The sequence below is a fragment of the Cervus canadensis genome, chromosome 9 (assembly GCF_019320065.1).
Source record: "Cervus canadensis isolate Bull #8, Minnesota chromosome 9, ASM1932006v1, whole genome shotgun sequence".
NCBI lineage: Eukaryota > Metazoa > Chordata > Mammalia > Artiodactyla > Cervidae > Cervus > Cervus canadensis.
In genome coordinates, this window is record NC_057394.1 from 41824432 (window position 1) to 41844118 (window position 19687).

Here is a 19687-nt window from a genome sequence, read left to right on the forward strand (position 1 = left end):
CTGGACGAGAGATAATCCAGGCTTGCAAAGCGTGCCAGCTGATGAGAACAGGGAAAAAGCAGCACACAGGAACGAGGTACCGAGGGAAAGGGCCAGGGCAACACTGGGAGATAGATTTCACTGAGATAAGGTCAGGCAAGTACGGGTATCGCCATATGTTGGTTCTGGTAGATACCTTCTCGGGGTGAGTGGAAGCCTTCCCCGCTAAGGGAGAGCTTAGAGGAGATAGTGCCTAGGTACGGGCTGCCAGTGACTATGGGCTCTGATAATGGACCTGCCTTTGTGAGTCACAAAGTTGGCAATAGAGACTGGCGGGGACTGGGTGACCCTCCTTCCCTTCGCACTCTTTCAGGCACGTAACAGCCCTTATAAGCTGCCTTTTGAGATTCTGTATGGAAGACCCCCTCCTGTGTGTATTAAAACCTAGATGGAAAGGCCCTTATGTTGTTCTTCTTACCACTCCTGCTGCTGTCGAGGTCGACAGGATTGGACCCTGGGTTCACTGCAATCATGTGCGGCAAGCCACACCGGAAGAACAGGAAAAAGCGCGAGAAGAATGGAAGGCGAGTCCTCACCCGTCAAATCCTTTGAAACTGAAACTCGTCTGCCGGGAGGTCTCCTAATTCTCCTGATTATTGCAGGAGCTGAAGCTGCGTAACCTCTTGTGATGGGCCCCGGGAATGGGACGTAGGAAACAAAGATTTGGTAGCCTCGAGTGTGGCGCAACCTGCAGGGCCAAGTACCTCAGATATGGGTGAACCAAGCTTTACTATCTCTGCAAGGCCAAGGGCTTTCCTCCCTATGAGCTGCTGTAGATGACTTGATCTTTCTCCAACAGGGTAGGGTCTGCGAGGTTTCTATGCAGACCATACAAGAGTGGTAAGAGAATCAATCAGTCATTTAGAGAAGTCTTTGACTTCCTTGTCTGAGGTGGTCTTGATTAGAAAGAGAGAACGGGAAGCCCAGCAGAGATGGTTTGAGTCTTGTTTTCAACTACCTTAATTTCCACTCTCCTGGGTCCACTTATAGTGTCAGCTGCCCAAGATGGAAAAGAGGAAGATTCCTTTACTTGAACAACAGACAGGGGGGAATGTGAGGCGAGCAGAAGTAACGCAACTTAGATTATGAGTAGGCCTTCCTACTATCAGGTAGCTTTCGCTTAACAATGACCACTGTTTGCCAATTAGGAAATTAGGAACGGGGCAGAAACCCCCAGGAAAGTCCCGCGCGTGCGAAAGTATTGACCAATGAAATTGCTTTGCAAACGTGTAACCAATCCGCTTCTCACCCTATAAATTTGTGTAACAGCTTGGGCTCGGGGCTCTCTGACCCACACCACTGCGTTGGTTGCGGGCGGAGAGTTCTGGCTCGAGTCAGTAATAAACTTCCCTTCCTGCAAGTTGCATTGTCTTGGAGGCCTTCTCTCTTCCCACTCGGGGATTCGGACATCGGGCATAACCCTGCCAGATCACATGAGCTCTGAGTATGAAGTGAGCTAAAAATTGCCTAACTTAAAGAAAACCTACTAGTTTGTTTCCAAAAATAAATTGCCTCCTTCCTGATTACTAAAATAAGATATGACATTTCTAAAAATGAATACAATACAAAGAGTTTAAAAATGTACATTAATCCAAGTTGTGTGTGTGTATGTGTGTATATATATACATATATATACACATCAGTTAAGTTTAGTTACTTGTGTCCAACTCTTTGCAACCCCATAGACTGCAGCATACCAGGCTTCCCTGTCCATCACCAACTCCCAGAGCATGCTCAAACTCATGTCCATCAAGTTGGTGATGTCATCCAGCCATCTCATCCTCTGTCATCCCCTTCTCCTCCTGCCTTCAATCTTTCCCAGCATCAGGTTCTTTTCAAATGAGTCAGTTCTTTGCATCAGCTGGCCAAAGTATTGCATTTTCAGTTTCAGCATCAGTCCCTCCCATGAATATTCAGGACTGATTTCCTTTAGGATTGACTGGTTGGATCTCCTTGTAGTCCCAGGGATTCTCAAGAGTCTCCTCCAACACCACAGTTCAATAGATCAATTCTTTGGCACTCAGTTTTTTTTTTTTTATGTTTCAACTCTTACATTAATGCATGACTTTTGGTAAAACCATAGCTTTGACTAGACAGACTGCAATGTCTCTGTTTTTTAATATGCTGTCTAGGTTGGTCATAGCTTTTCTTCCAAGGAGCAAGCATGTTTTACTTTCATGGCTGCAGTCACTATCTGCAGTGATTTTGGAATCCAAGAAAATAAAGTCTATCACTGTTTCCATTGTTTCCCCATCTATTTGCCATAAAGTTAGGGGACCAGATGCCATGATATAAGTTTTTGAATGGTGAGTTTTAAGCCAGCTTTTTCACTCTCCTCTTTCACTTTCATCAAGAGACTCTTTAGTTCCTCTTTGCTTTCTGCCATAAGGGTGGTGTCATCTGCATATCTGATGTTATATGTATATGCAAATATATATATATAGGGCTTCCCGGTGTCACTTGTGGCAAAATATCTGACTGCCTATGCAGGCAACAAAAGAGATTCGGGTTCCATCTCTGGATTGGGAAGATCCTCTGAACAACTGAATGGCAACTCTCCCAGGTTCTTGCCTGGGAAATCCTATGGACAGAGGAGCCTGGCACGCTACAGTCCATGGGATCACAAAAGAGTCAGACAAGATTTAGTGACTAAACAACAACATATATAAATCACATGCGTGTGTGTGTGTGTGTACGTGTGTGTACATAAGAGTGATTTTTCTTTATGTTATATATAGGTTTCTGTTTGTGTTATATATGATACACAGTCTTACATTTTTCACATAACAATATATTATAAATATTTCTCAGTAACAATAAATATCAACTTGAATCTCTATTTTTAGTAAGTTGTATAGAACTCATTGTATGAATGTATCATATCTTAATCATTCCTTTACTGATGAAGATTTGGGTGGGCTAATGTACATCTTACAGCATAAATATAAATGAGCACATAGCCAGTCAGGTTATATTCCATGTCATTGGAGACTGAGCTGGTCTGCTTCACTTTAGAGTTGATTTCACTAGAGGAAAGGACACTCATTAGCAGAATGAGGGACACATACACGACAGTAATACTGATCCATTTCCTGGAATGTTTTCATGGGGCTTTACAACATAGGCATTTCCAGAAGAGCTCATATAAACTTGAACGTTGGCCATCAGTCACACCACTTCCATCTCTCATGGACAGTGCTCCTGTAGGACATTTTTGCAAGAAAACTGGATGTCAATGTCACTCACTTCTCCCTCTTTCTAACAATGTACCAACATCACTTAAATACCCCCTGAAAACTTGCTGGTCTTTTGCTTTTGAGAAGCTGAATACATGTCACAACAGGGCATCTCCTCCCTGTTGCTCTCACATATTCCTATCATTTCAGGAAGGTTTTCAGTTCTTTTCCTATCCTAATTTTTAAAATGTGCACCTTCTGCTCTTTACCTTTATACAAGTGTATGTTTTATTTTTAAATAAATTAACTTTCTCTAATTTTGGAAAAATAATAAATTTACAGAAAATTTCGAAGGTAGTAAAAAGAATTCCTATATACCTTTAATACAGCTTCATGTTTTCCTCTAACATTATTATTTTATATTAGTACATTTGTCAAAGTTAAGAATGTAACATTGCTACTTTATAGAGTAAACTCCAAACTATTTTCAGCAGTTTCATTAATGTCATAACTCAGTTTTCTCAGCTCCATTAAACTGCAAAAAATGGGGATACCTTTTTGAATATCTCTTGTATTTCAAAATATATTCCAGTTTATTCCCCTGATCCTTGATGAGATTCTGTACAGGCACACCATCCTTGCCCTTTTCAGCATGTCTAATTTCTTTCTGTTGGTTAGTGTCTTTTGTCTTTAGACAAATAAAAGGGCATCCTGAGAGTTGCCTTAGAAAATTTCTGAGGAATGCTAGACAGATAAGAGATATGACTCAGTGAGGCTGAGAGATGGGAAGAACTAAGTAATACTCCCCAACTGTGCTCTACTACAGCAATCCAGAATTTAATAATAGTTAAATTACAAATCATAAGTAAATTGACATTATAGATTGCAATAAAATATCATTATGATACAAGAACCGATTTTAAAGATTAGCATGCCAACATGTTAAGAATTGAGCTATGCTAAAAAAAAAAAAAAATTGAGCTATGCTAATGTTTAATTAGGAACTAGGTCAGAATATGAGTTAGCAAAGAGTGAAATGTTTCTATAAGTTAATGTAATATACATTGTCTATATATAATGTCTATAAGTAAATAAGTTTGTCAGCATATAAGATAAAGATGATTTCAAACATCTAAAAAATGCATAAAATGGCTGAGAGAAACATAACCATTTGCAAGTTAATTGAGATTTCCTTCCCCTAAAAAGTGAGTGAAGTATGAAAACGTTCCATGACTCTATGCAAGTATGACATGTTTTCCTAAATTAGATAAATCTCAAATTTGGTAATTGTCAGGCAGAGTGGCAGGTAATCCAATTGTAGACAACTGGAAAACAGATGAGGTACTAGTGAAGTTTTCTTGTATTGAGTTTCCATCAGTTGCAGATTGACTGGATAGTCTTGAACATTTGAGAAGAACTTTCTGGTTTCATTTTATATCAGTTCAGTTCAATTCAGTTGCTCAGTCATGTCTGATTCCTGGAGACCCCATGGACTAGAGCATGCCAGGCTTCCCTTCTAATTTTGGGTTGAAGTTCTCATTGTATTTCTGTATTCTTTTCCTGAGTTTCATAAACATTGTTTGACCATTGTTTAGAACTCTTTATGTCCAATTCATAGATACTTTTCCCTGTGATTTTATCTTGTTCTTTCATTTGGGATATATTCTTCTGAATAATCACTTTGCTTGATTTTCCATGTTGCCACCATAAATTAAGTAAAATCATTATTTCTCCTGGCCTTGAAGGCATATTCTCTTCTAGGAGCATCTTTGTGAGATCCCCTGTACCTAGTGGCTTTGGCAATAGGGCTGGAGATCATGTGAGCATGGGCTAGGGCTTCACCTGGGATTCCCCAGTGACCACTGCCTTAGCAAATGAGCATGAGCTGGAGCTTGCTGTGGGCTGAGGCTTTTCCTTTTGTGCACTGAGGGACATTGCCTTGACAGTTGGGGCTTTAACAGTTTTTCAACCTTGGTTTTTGGTGCTCAACAATTTGTCTCTCTTAATTACTAAGTATTATTCTATTGTATAAGCATATCTGGTTCAATTATTTCTTTCTTTTGACAAATCGGTCCAGTTCAGTCACTCACTTGTGTCCGATTCTTTGCTACGCCATAGACTGTAGCACACCAGGCTTCCCTGTCCAACACCAACTCCTGGAGCTTGCTCAAACTCATGTCCATTGAGTTGATGATGCCATTTAACCATCTCATCCCTCTGTTGTCCCCTTCTACTTCTGCCTTCTATCTTTCCCAGCATCGGGGTCTTTTCCAGTAGGTCAGTTCGTCCCATCAGGTGGCCAAAGATTTGGAGCTTCAGCTCCAACATTAGTCCTTCGGAAGAATACTCAGGACTGTTTTCCCTTAAGAAAGACTGGTTTGATCTCCTTGCAGTCCAAGGGACTCTCAAGAGTTTTCTCCAACACCACAGTCAAAAGCATCAATTCTTTGGTGCTCAGTTTTCTTTATAGTCCAACTCTCACATCCATACATGACTACTGGAAAAATCATAGCTTTGATTAGATGGACATTTGTCAGCAAAGTAATGTCTCTGCTTTTTTAATAAGCTGTCTAGGTTGGTCATGGCTTTTCTTCCAAGGAGCGAGTGTCTTTTAACTTCATGGCTGCAGTCACCATCTGCAGTGATTTTGGAGCCAAGAAAATAAAGTCTGTCACTGTTTCCATTGTTTCACCATCAATTTGCCATGAAGTGATGGGACCGGCTTCTGTGACCTTAGTTTTTTGAATGTTGAGTTTTAAGCCAGCTTTTTACTCTCCTCTTTCACTTTCACCAAGAGGCTATTTAGTTCTTCTTTGCTTTCTGCCATAAGAGTGGTGTCATCTGCATATCTGAGATTATTGATGTTTCTCCTGGCATTCTTGATTCCAGCTTGTGCTTCATCTAGCCCAGCATTTCACATGATGTACTCTGCATATAAGTTAAATAAACAGGGTGAAAATATACAGCCTTGATGTACTCTTTTACCAATTTGGAACCAGTCCATTGTTCCACCAGTTCTAATTGTTTTTCATGACCTGCATATAGATCTCTCAAGAGGCAGGTCAGGTGGTCTGGTATTCCCATACCTTGAAGAATTTTCCACAGTTTGTTGTGATCCACACAGTCAAAGACTTTGGCAGAGTCACTAAAGCAGAAGTATATGTTTTTCTGGAACTCTCTTGTTTTTCTTTGACCCAATAGATGTTGGCAATTTGATCTCTTGTTCCCCTGACTTTTCTAAATCCAGCTTGAACATCTGGAAGTTCTTGCTTCAGGTATTGTTGAAGAATAGCTTGGAGAATTTTGAGCATTACTTTGTTAGCATGTGAGATGAGTGCAATTGTGTGATAGTTTGAACATTCTTTGGCATTACCTTTCTTTGGGATTGGAATGAAAACTGACCTTTTTCAGTCCCATGACTGGAAAAGACAAGTAGCTGGCTTGATTCCAGTTTTGGCAAATAGCCAGTTTGTTTCCAGTTTGAGGTTAGTCATGGATAGTATTTTGTCTGTAGTCTTTATAATAAGAAAACAGGCATTTCACCTAAAAATATCCCAATAAATTGTATAGAAAATTCTTCAGAGAAGTTATGCTAAAGGCAATATATATATATATATTATATATATATATATAACTCAACATTTTCATCAATTAGGGAAATATGAGTTCAAACCAAAATGAGATATCAGCTTTCTTTTAGAATGCATTTTTAAAAAGCTGAATATCTTAAACTCATGAAAACAATTGACTTCTATGTGTTGATCACACATATTACAAATTTGCTCAACACTCTCAAGCAAATAATTTTGTTTCATGGAAAGACTGATCATTTCAGCCTGTTGCCTTTGTGCTGAGCCCCAGGAAGATAGCCACAGTGGGGCCAAGCAATCCCATTGAGAATTGATTCTCAGTTCAATATAGCCTTTTGCATCTCAAGGATGCAAATTATGTTGGCTTCCATAGCTAGATATTTTGGGGCCTTGTCTCTCAGATAGACATTTTAAAGCTTGGAAAGCCAGTTTTGATGTCCAAATCCTTTATACCTCACAGAGAAGCTAAGAGTTGTGAGTTCGCTCCTGATTATTTAACTCCATGATGGGGGTAGAAGTTTATTATGATGAGTGTGTCTCAGGCTTTTCTACCTATTTTGATGTGGGTATTTTCTCACTTTCCTGATATGTAGGAGTCATTCAGCTAGTTTCTGGATTTCTTTCAGACAGAATTGCTGTATGTATAGTTGTTCATTCAATGTGTTTGTAGAAGGAGATGAGTTAAAAAACTCCTATGTTGCCATATTGAAGTGGAACCTCAGAAACACTTCTTTTATGAGTTAGGAGAGTTGACCTTTGTTTTTGGTTCAATTATTAGCCAGTAGTGTGTGCTGAAGCATATAACTAAATTTCTCAATCTTTTATCTCATTGTAGAATGGCATATATCCAGTGTTAAAAATTTATGTGGTTTTGCATTATAGAGTTTGAACCTAAGAAAACTTTCTTGGTAGAATGAATATATCTGCCACTGGGACTAGGACCTAATTGAAAGAATAAAATTGGCAAAACAAAATGTAACCATATAGATAAGCATATATATATATATATATATAAGTTAAAGTAGCCTTTGGAAATTGTTGATAGGATATCTATAGAATGATTTATTAATTAGTTAAATAAGAAAGTTCAATAACAAGAAGATTTCTATTACAGATAATGTGAGTTTTAATCCAAATTAGATGATTTTGTATGCAATCAGCTCACTAGAAGTAGTAAAAGTAAAAGCTATGTAAGAGGTTACTACAAAAGTTTTTAAAAGAAGCTGCTACAAAAAACTTGCATTAAAACATCATCAACATCAAAGTAAAATTGAAAACAAAACTTTTGTATCTGTAAAGGGCACTGATACAATAGATTAAAAAAAAAAAATTTCAACTGTGTGAATAGAGGACTTTAGATGTGAAACATGACATTTGTCCCAATGATACAGTTGGCAAAATGCTTCCCTTGTAGAGCTATACTAATAATTATTGGTCAAATCATCCTATACATCACACTTAGAACTATACCCTTGTTACAAATCTCTGATAATATTGAAATTTCAACAAAGCTGATATAATAAATTTTTTCATCTTTATTGAGCAAGTAAATGGCAAAATGTGAAATAAAGAATTCAGTTAAATCTATATTTTAATTGTGCTCGCTTTAGAGAGATTATTTTAAAGTTTATGGTGGTCACTTTGTGCTTGTTGTGATATTAAGTAATTGTAAACATTTAGGGGAATGGCATTTTAGGCTCATACTTTTAATTTGAAATACTGAAGGAAATTTGATTGATTAAAACTTTGAAAACATTACTTTGTTATTTAAAAATATTCAATTTTTTGGATTATGCCTCTGATCAATTGTGCATTAATTATAGAATAAGTAGTAATAATTATTCTCATTCTTGAATAGCTATGGCTCCTAAAGTACCATAATAATTAGCAACCATAATAACTATGTAAGCAACCAGCATAGAAACAATACTACACACAAGCTGGATGACTTCAGAAAAACTGAAGTGACTCTAAAAAGGAAATAAATAGTACAATAATTGTAAGAAAGGAATACACAGTTAAAATGTCTCCATAGATAAATGTGAAGAAGTAAATGTCATTTTAACTACCTATTTGAATCATCTGTATAATTTTATTTCTAAGAACATACAAAAGATTATTTGATCATTGCCAATGCATAGAAACATTTAAATAATAATTATTATTATAATATGTCTCTGTGAAATTTGTGATGCAGTTGGATGAGAAGATCATTTTGACAATGTTTAAGAAGAGATTTGGTGGAATGAATAGACACTAATTGAATATTTCCTAACATTTTTTAGTATTTATATTTCAGTAAAGTCTAAAGGTTGATTTCCCCAATATATAGTTAGCTAACTGACATGATTTAAAGAAAAAAATTGTTGATGATAATGATTGTACTAGTTTAAGACTTAGACATCTCTGATTAGTGTTAAAAGGTACCCTTCTTATAAGATATATAGCCATATTCCAATAATGATCTTTTGTTTAGCTGAAGGCAAGTTACCAAAACTAAATCCAAGCGGCATGGAATTTCTAGGGACTGAACACTTTGTAATGTAACCAGGTCCATGCTAGATATTCAACAAAATTGAATTAAATTAAGAACATCTTCTTGGTACCATCAATCATTTTGATGAGTTGTCAATAACTGGTCTCTTCTTTCCCATTGGTAATTTGCTTTCCTAGCTACTTTCAATGATCTAGTGCTTTCTTTCCTCTCTTCTATATCAGGTTAAATATATTATTTTGTTAATTGTCAATAAAATTTCTTAACAATTATCTAGAACTTGTGTGTGTGTCTGTGAGCTTGTGGGTTTGTGTGAAACATTGTCTGTATTGGGCTCTCTTGGGAGCAGAGAAACCGGCTTAGTGGTATCTTACAGACACAGCCCTGAAAGTGGAGTTTGACCTGCTCAAGCAAACTGTTGTTTCTTTTCATCTCGAGGTTCACAAACTTCTATTCAAATATGCTCCTTCTGTCTTACCCCTCATTCTTACACTTTACTTGCTTTAGCGAGAATGATTCTGTCTCCTGCCTTGATCTCTCAGTCCATGTGTATCAAAACTTTCAAGGCCTACCTATGTCCAACACATTGCAACTGCCTTGGACTAGCCCCTTTGTTTTCAAGAGGACGTGAATGTTCATGAATGCACACAGATGTTTGTATTGATAAGAATAAAAATGAAATAATACAATGCCTTATGAATATTGTGAAAATCCACATTATTTTCAGAAACATAATGAAGGAAAAGAGAGGAGATGCATTTGTGACTAAGAAAAATCTTTTTATGTTAGTATAATCTTAAAGCCGTTTCAGTTTTCAGTTTAGGACTTTAACTATCTCAATGATTTGCACTTGTAGAGCAACTGTAAGGACAGAGAGGGAGATGAGTGGGAAGTAGATTGAGAATGGGGACAAAATCCAAAGGTGTCTATAATCACTATGAGATTTCGAATGACTCATTTAAAAATGAATGTGTATTTTACATTGAGCTCTATTCTTTGTTTAGTGGTGTTTGTTATGATGATAGTCATTTAAAATTGCTCACTATTTAGTAAAGTTGCCATTCTAGGAAGATTCTGTGAAATATAAATGTACTTCTTTCCTAGGGAAGATTCATGTTCCATTTTGAGAAAAATGCTCTTATTCCTTTTGAGACCTATCCCTAATCCATGTACCTAAAGAAGGTGCTGCTACTGCTAAACCACTTCAGTCGTGTCCGACTGTGTGCAACCCCATAGACGTCAGCCCACCAGGCCCCTCTGTCTCTGGGATTCTCCAGGCAAGAACACTGGAGTGGGTTGCCATTTCCTTCTCCAGTGTATGAAAGTGAAAAGTGACAGTGAAGTTGCTCAGTCGTGTCCGACACTTTGAGACCCCGTGGACTGTAGCCCACCAGGCTCCTCCATCCATGGGATTTTCCTGGCAACCTAAAGAAGGTATTTAGGTCTTAACTTAAAAATATGTATTGATAAGCATCTTGGTAGGGAGATCCTACAAATACATCCATTTATAAAGAGTCCTAATTATTTTATTCTTTTTTTTCTAAATAACTGAATGCCTTGACTCCATTATCAGGTAGCAAAATAGTGCTCAACTATGTAAGGTTCTCCAAGGTAGGTTAAAAACAGCATTGCCAGAGAAAAATGCAAATAATAAGACATTTCAGAAAGCAGCTCTGAGACCAGAAATAAGTAAACAAATTATTCAATAATAATATTCTAATCTTCTGTATGAACTATGAATCTATCAGAGAAAATGAGTTAAGTTCTAATAAACAGTCTTAAGGGAATCGTATATGAAAAAAAGTTAAGCCTGAATTATAAACGTGTGCCTTGGTTTCATTTAGGTAAGCAATTTAAATAGAAATAGTATTACAAAATAAACACAGTTTTGGTCATAGGCCCGTGTTCAAAAATGCTTCCTTTAAAATGCAAACCAAGAGGAAATGAGTCAATGTACTTTTAATTGATGAGGGTAAAGGTTAAGTGAAACATAGATGATATTGAAAATGCAAATCTGAAGCCTAGAGGTTTGACATTATAAAGATGCATAGTTCAACCAGAGAGGAGTAAAGAAATGGAAAAATTGAGCTTGTTATCCTTACCATTCAACCTACCTGTGTGTAGAACTTTACTGTTACTTTGTGTTTATTAAATTCATGCTGCTAAGGATACATAACATTAATTTTAATACTAACAGAAGAAAAGTTACTTTCTCCAAACTCATTACAGACAATGGAAAATCAATTCCAAAATGAACTGTACTTTACAGTTGAGCTTGCTGTGATAGTTACAGCCTTGCTGTTGATGTACAAATACACTGATTATACCTGGTTATCCTCTTTCTTTGGAACATATACCATCATCTTTGCAAATTATAGATTAAGACCTTTTAGTTTTGATGCAAAAAAACTAAAGATGTTTGTAAAATACATTATGTTTCATCAAGAATAATACCTATTATTAGGTAGTAATAACTTTCAGAGGGGAATAATCAATATAAGAAACACAAAATTTGATTTTCCTGAGAAGGGAAATGTTTTCTCCCAATGGATCCTGATGGTGATATATGATAACTGCAATATATTTTAAAATACTTGCTCAAATGGAAAAAGAAAATCAGATCATTTTAATGTCCAAAGCATAAGACCTAAGAGGGTATTTGGCAATTAATTGTTGCTGGTTAATTGTACCATTGCACAGTAACCATAATCTTCAAATATCCTTGGTATTCCTAATCAACTAAACTAAATCTTTGTGTCTTTCAATAAAAAGAGGAGTAGACAATTCTTTACCTACTTTAAAACAATTCTATAAATCTGTTAAAGTATTACTTGCCAGATTATCTGTCAAATATTGTAGCATGAAAAGTTTGTATGTAGAGTACATATATTTGATAAAATTTATTGCTCTTGGAGGTGTCTTATAAAAAGTCAGAGGCCAGCTGGAAGCATTACCACCACATCTGTTGGGATAGCACCTCAATTATTTTCATAAAGAATTAAAAGTTTCACTGAAGTGTCTTCTGCCTTGAAGACACCAAACTCATTTCCTGGTATCCCTCCAAAACTTATATTCTTATGATAAACTATTTAATATTTGATAATCATACAACTGTATACTTTGCCAAAACTTTACATACAAAAAGAATAAAGTATAGATAATTTGTTTCATGTCTAGTATTTCAAAACAGGTTATAACTGGATATAATTTATTAGTTCTGATTAACATTTTGAAATAACTACAGAAAGAATGAAGAGATGGAGCCAAAGCAAAAACAACACCCAGTTGTGGTGATAGAAGCAAGATTAGATGCTGTAAAGAGCAATATTGCATAGGAACCTGGAATGTTAGGTCCGGAATCAAGGCAAATTGGAAGTGGTCAAACAAGAGATGGCAAGAGTGAACATTAACATTCTAGGAATCAGCAAACTAAGATGGACTGAAATGGGTGAATTTAACTCAGATGACCATTATATCTACTACTGTGGGCAGGAATCCCTTAGGAGAAATGGAGTAGCCATTATAGTCAACAAAAGAGTTTAAAATGCAGTATTTGGATATTTGGATGCAATCTCAAAAATGACAGAATGATCTCTATTCGTTTCTATCTCTATTCTATTCGTTGCCTTGAAAGGCAAGCCATTCAATATCACGGTAATCCAAGTCTATGACCTGACCAGTTACACTGAAGAAGTTGAATGGTTCTATGAAGACCTACAAGACTTTCTAGAACTATCACCCCAAAAAGATATCATTTTCATTATAGGGGACTGGAACGCAAAAGTAGGAAGTCAAGAAACACCTGGAGTAACAGGAAAATTTGGCCTTGGAGTACAGAATGAAGCAGGGCAAATGCTAACAGAGTTCTGCCAAGAGAAGACACTGGTCATAGCAAACACACTCTTCCAGAAACACAAGAGAAGACTCTACATATGGACATCATCAGATGGTCAACACTGAAATCAGATTGATTATATCCTTTGCAGCCAAAGAAGGAGAAGCTCTGTACAGTCAGCAAAAAGAAGACCAGGAGCGGATTATGGTTCAGATCATGAATCCCTTATTGCCAAATTCAGACTTAAATTGAAGAAGTTGGGGTAAACCACTAGACCATTCGGGTATGACCTGAATCAAATCCCTTATGGCTATACAGTGGAAGTGAGAAATAGATTTAAGGAACTAGATCTGATAGACAGAGTGACTGATGAACTATGGACAGAGGTTCATGACATTGTACATGAGACAGGGATCAAGACCATCTTCAAGAAAAAGAAATGCTAAAAAGCCAAACGATTGTCTGAGGAGGCCTTACAAATAGCTGTGAGAAGAAGAGAAGTGAAAAACAAGGGAGAAAGGGAAAGATATACTCATTTGAATGCAGAGTTCCAAAAAACAGCAAGGAGAGATAAGAAAGCCTTCCTCAGTGATCAATGCAATGAAATAGAGGAAAACAATACAATGGGAAAGACTAGAGATCTCTTCAAGAAAATTAGAGATACCAAGGGAACATTTCATGCAAAGATGGGCTCAATAAAGGATAGAAATGTTAGGAACCTAACAGAAGCAGAAGATATGAAGAAGAGGGGGCAAGAATACACATAAGAACCATACAAAAAAGATCTTCATGACCCAGATAATCATGATGGTGTGATTAACCCCACTCATGTAGAGCTGGCCATCCTGGAATGTAAAGTCAGGTAGATACACATAAGAACCGTACAAAAAAGATCTTCATGACCCAGATAATCATGATGGTGTGATTACTCCCACTCATGTAGAGCTGGCCATCCTGGAATGTAAAGTCAGGTGGGCCTTAGGAAGCATCACTACAAACAAAGCTAGTGGAAGTGATGGAATTTCAGTTGAGTTATTTTAAATTCTAAAAGTTGATGCTGTGAAAGTGCTGCACTCAATATGTCAGCAAATTTGGAGAACTCAGCAGTGGCCACAGGACTAGAAAAGGTCAGTCTTCATTCCAATCCCAAAGAAAGGTAATGTCAAAGAATGCTCAAACTACCGCACAATTGCACTCATCTCACATGCTAGTAAAGCAATGCTCAAAATTTTCCAAGCCAGGCTTCAGCAATACATGGACCATGAACTTCCAGATGTTCAAGCTGGTTTTAGAAAAGGCAAAGGAACCAGAGGTCAAATTGTCAACATCCGCCGGATCATTGAAAAAGCAAGAGAGTTCCAGAAAAACATCTGTTTCTGCTTTATTGACTATGCCAAAGCCTTTGACTGTGTGGATCACAATAAACTGTGGAAAATTCTGAAAGAGATGAGAATACCAGACCATCTGATCTGCCTCTTGAGAAACCTGTATACAGGTCAGGATACAACAGTTAGAACTGGACATGGAACAACAGACTGGTTCCAAATAGGAAAAGGAGTACGTCAAGGCTGTATATTGTCACCCTGTTTATTTAACTTATATGCAGAGTACATCGTGAGAAATGTACTGGATTTATCCATGGGCTGGATAAAGCACAAGCTGGAATTAAGATTGTGAGAAGATATATCAATAACCTCAGATATGCAGATGATACAGCCCTTATGGCAGAAGGTGAACAAGAACTAAAGAGCCCCTTGATGAAAGTGAAAGAGGAGAGTGAAAAATTGGCTAAATCTCAATATTCAGAAAACTAAGATCATGGCATCTGGTCCCATCACTTCATGGGAAATAGATGGGGAGACAGTGGAAACAGTGTCAGACTTGATTTTTCTGGGCTCCAAAATCACTGCAGATGGTGATTGCAGCCAGGAAATTAAAAGACGCTTGCTCCTTGGAAGGAAAGTTATGATCAACCTAGGCAGCATATTAAAAAGCAGAGACATTACTTTGCCAACAAAGGTCCATCTAGTCAAAGTTGTGGTTTTTCCAGTAGTCATGTATGGATGTGAGAGTTGGACTGTGAAGAAAGCTGAGGGCAGAAGAATTAATGTTTTTGAACTGTGGTTTTGGAGGGGACTCTTGAGAGTCCCTTGGCCTGCAAGAAGATCCAACCAGTCCATCCTAAAGGAGATCAGTCCTGGGTGTTTATAGGAAGGACTGATTGAAGCTGAAACTCCAATACTCTGGCCACCTGATGTGGAGCGCTGACTCATTTGAAAAGACCCTGATGCTGGGAAAGATTGAGGGCAGGAGGAGAAGGGGGCAACAGAGGATGAGATGGTTCGATGGCATCACTGACACAATAGACACGGGTTTGGGTGGATTCCGTGGGTTGGTGATGGATAGGAAGGCCTGGCATGCTGCAGTTCATGGAGTTGCAAAGAGTGGGACACGACTAATTGACTGAACTGAATTAAATTGAACTGAACATTCACAGTCAACAGTGTCAAGTGCTAGTCTTAAAAAATACATTCCTGTATTTAAAAGACATCATTTACTTGAAATAGTTTTATAAACATACTTTTATTAGAATGTAGTAAGTAATATAGAGGAGTCCAAACGTGAGAGGTCCAAGGACTCTGATTAATTACATCACACACGCACATACACGTACCCTCATTCATTCATTCAGTAATACAATAATACATTGATGAAAGGTTTAAGAAATATTTTGCATTTTTAGGTTAACCTTATAAATATCATTATAATCCCCACATCTTAAGTTACAGTGAAAGAAAACCACAAGTCTCAGTGAAAATTCCTATTTGCTTTTATATATGTACATATATTTATAGAATGCCTTTATTCTGAAGACCTCAAAGTACTCCAAGACATGACCAAATCCATTCCTGTGTCTCTGTGAGTAAAAAGTAAGTGTTTGTGATTACCAATTGATACTTTTTCCTGCTGTGGCGCATCACATAGCTGGCCAAGCAAGTTCAGGAGGCAGTTTTCTCAATCTCTCACTTTCTAAATCACACTCTTTACCATTGTAGGTTGTCTGGTTGCCTAATGTGTGTGCAATTTGACGAGTTATCAAACCAGAGTTCTGATAAGGAATTGTTTCTGTCTGCTTTTCTGCCAGTCCTAGTTTTTCCTCAATAAGCATCTGAATTGTTTCTGGTATCACAGCAGCAAGATAAGCCAGCAGACCTATTAGATGGGAGGAAATCAGGGAGAAGATATTAGATCCATGCTTTCATGCTTAGCTTGAAATCTCTGCAGTTCTGTCACTGTTGTGAACATAAAAGACTCTCTGAAGTGGTATTTAGAAACTGCCTTTAGAGAAAGAATACAAACAAAGCAATTTAAAAATGGGAAAATAAAAGTCATCCAGCTAAAAAATAGATCTGCACCGAGGCAATAGAAAGTTTCTGGCAATTGGCTGTATTTATTATTCATCCCCTCTTGTCCATACTTAGAGTAGAAATATGCAACCCAGAATCATGGGACAAGAGAAAGCTTTCAAAATCCCATTAGGCTCAACTGTCACCCTGCGACTCTAGGACAGCCCACTAGGCTCTGGTTGGGGGCCCATGAGGAACTGCAAGAGAAGTCATCTCTTTGTCACTGAAAAGTGGTCCTCGTCTGGCATCTCCCCTGACTTCAGCTTCTGCTTTAAGCAGTGGTACAGTGACTAAAATGATGGAAATAATGGCAAACAAAGTGTAAATAGCTTGATAAGACAAATCCTTCCACTGTAGTAAAAAGGAAAAAAAAAAAAATCTGCTTTGATCTCATAATTTATCTGCTCATTTGGCTCAGGACTTTGAGTCCTATTTGCTTTTAAAGTCAGGAAACCAAGCTGTAGTGCCCTACCTGAGATTAAGTTATTTGTTCTGGGAATTCTTCCTTTAATAGTTTCAAGTAGATGTTATCATAAAGTTCTGTGAAACATCTGTGATAATGTCTCCTACTTTTGAGTATGTTACACATCTTACATGCAACTGCAAATGCCTTTGAATCCCCAGAAATAACTACTCATGTTTCCCTATAATCAATTGGGCCTTTCCTAAACAACAACTATTAGCTGTCCAGGTCCTCCTGACCCAATCATTTCTTTCAAATTGTTTTCATAATTGAAAATCCAGATTCATAAATCCAAAGGCAAAATAGGTGATCTCTTCACAGTAATTTTGTAAGTGTCTGCAGGAGGTGAGCTGAAGTCATATTCCTGGGATCACTGGTCCATCTGAGTCACAGCTAGCCTCAAGTGTAGCTTGAGCTCATGGCAAGCTTTACTTGATAGGAGATTGTTATAACAATCCTTTACAATCTATTTAAGAGTTGCGTGTGTTAGTCACTCAGTCATGTCTAACTCTTTGCAACCCCAAGGACTATAGTCCACCAAGCTCCTCTGTCCATGGAATTCTCCAGGCAAGAATACTGGAGTGGGTAGCCATTCCCTTCTTCAGGGGATCTTCTGGACCCAGGGATAGAACTTGGATCTCCTACATTGAAGGCAGATTCTCTACCATCTGAGCCACCAGGGAAGCCCATTTAACAGTTATAAAACCTAAATACCAGGATGTTAGGGAACAGTTTAAAGCCTTTTCCATCTAGCAAAACAACAGAGGATGACGAATTTCCTTTAGTCTCTTTGATTATTAAGAAATATCCAAGTGTGCTTGTAATGATAGAAATGGCACTTATCATGGAATTTCTTTTATCTAAAAATATGAGATGAATATAAATTTTGGAAATAAGTCTTTCAACAGAACTCTTCATTTACAGTACACATTGTGATTTCTTTTAACTTATGTTGAGAGTGTACAGTTATCAATCTAAAGGAACAATGTAGAAGATTGCAATGGACTAGAAGAGATTTATAGGATGAGCTCACTTTAAAAGGGATCAGATTTATGAGATTTCTTAAGAGATGGAGTACTTCTCTTATTCACTCAGAAGCACAAAAACTATCAAGTACTCCATGACATTAGCCTAAGATCCCCAATGAGAAAACAACAGCTGTAATAAAGGTGTACTTTTCTGTATCTAATAAAACATCCTTATATGAGGAAAAAATGATATGTCAGGAAATGAAATTAGAAGCCTTAAGGGATTCAGAAATAAATATACTAGAACCCGGATATCACATTACATACACCTTTAATTAGCCTTTATTCACAGAAAAGTATCTATAACAATAAAAGTTTCAATAAGACATACTAAAACAATGTTTCATTAAAAACATTAAAATAAAATTATGTTCTAAACATGAAATAGACTAATGAATGCCATATGTGGATATATATATCAAAATGACACATCTTACTGACCAAATACCAATTTATGACCTTTATTTACTCTTACAGAAAATAAAACATATGCACTCCTACTCCTGAGTAGTATAAAATACTGATTCACATAATTAATGTTGCTGTTTCATATATATTTTCAGAATCTTACGAAAGTTGATGCTGGTGCAAAGAAAAGATAGGCACTGTTGATATTACTACATACATGGTTTTGTGGAAATACTTTATAGTGGCTTTTAAAACTGAATTCAAGAATCTATCCCCTACTGGCTGACTGAGGCCATAGCTTATTGATTTAACTTCTAGGGGAATTATTTTTCTTATCTACTAATAAGTAGTCTAGTAATAGCTGTCTTATCTGGAAATATATTGACATGAATATCTGAAAGATGAAAAATTCTATAAAAAGTCAGCTGCGACCTATGTTTATCAAAAGTGTTTTTTATTTGTTTATGTATTGTTGTTGTTCAATCATTAAGTCATGTTCAACTCTTTGCAACCCCATGGACTGCAGCCTACTAGGCTTCGCTGTCCTTTCCCAGGGTTTCTTGTAATGAGTCAGTACTTCATGTCAAGTGGTTGAAGTATCGGAGGTTCAATTTCACCATCAGTCCTTCCAGTGAAAATTCAGGACTGGTTTCCTTTAGAATTGACTAGGTTTGATCGCCTTGTAGTCTAAGGGACTGTCAAGCATCCTCTTCAACACCACAATTTGAAAGCATCAATTCTTTGGCACTCAACCTTCTTTACGGAGCAACTCTCACATTTGTACATCAGTTCAGTTCAGTTCAGTTCAACCGCTCAGTTGTGTCTGACTCTTTGTGACCCCATGGACTGCAGCACACCAGGCATCCCTGTCCATCACCAACTCCTGGAGTGTACTCAAACTTGTGTCCATTGAGTCGGTGATGCCATCCAACTATCTTGTTCTCTGTTGTTCCCTTCTCCTCCTGTCTTCAATCTTTCCCAACATCAGGGTCTCTTCAAATGAGTCAGTTCTTTGCATCAGATTGCCAGAGTATTGGAGTTTCAACTTCAGCATCAGTCCTTCCAAGGAATATTCAAGACTGATTTCCTTTAGGATGAACTGGTTGGATCTCCTTGCTGTCCAAGAGACTCTCAAGAGTCTTTTCCAACACCACAGTTCAAAAGCATCAATTCTTCGGTGCTCAGTTTTCTTTATAGTCCAACTCTCACAGCCATACATGGCTACTGGAAAAATCATGGCTTTGGGT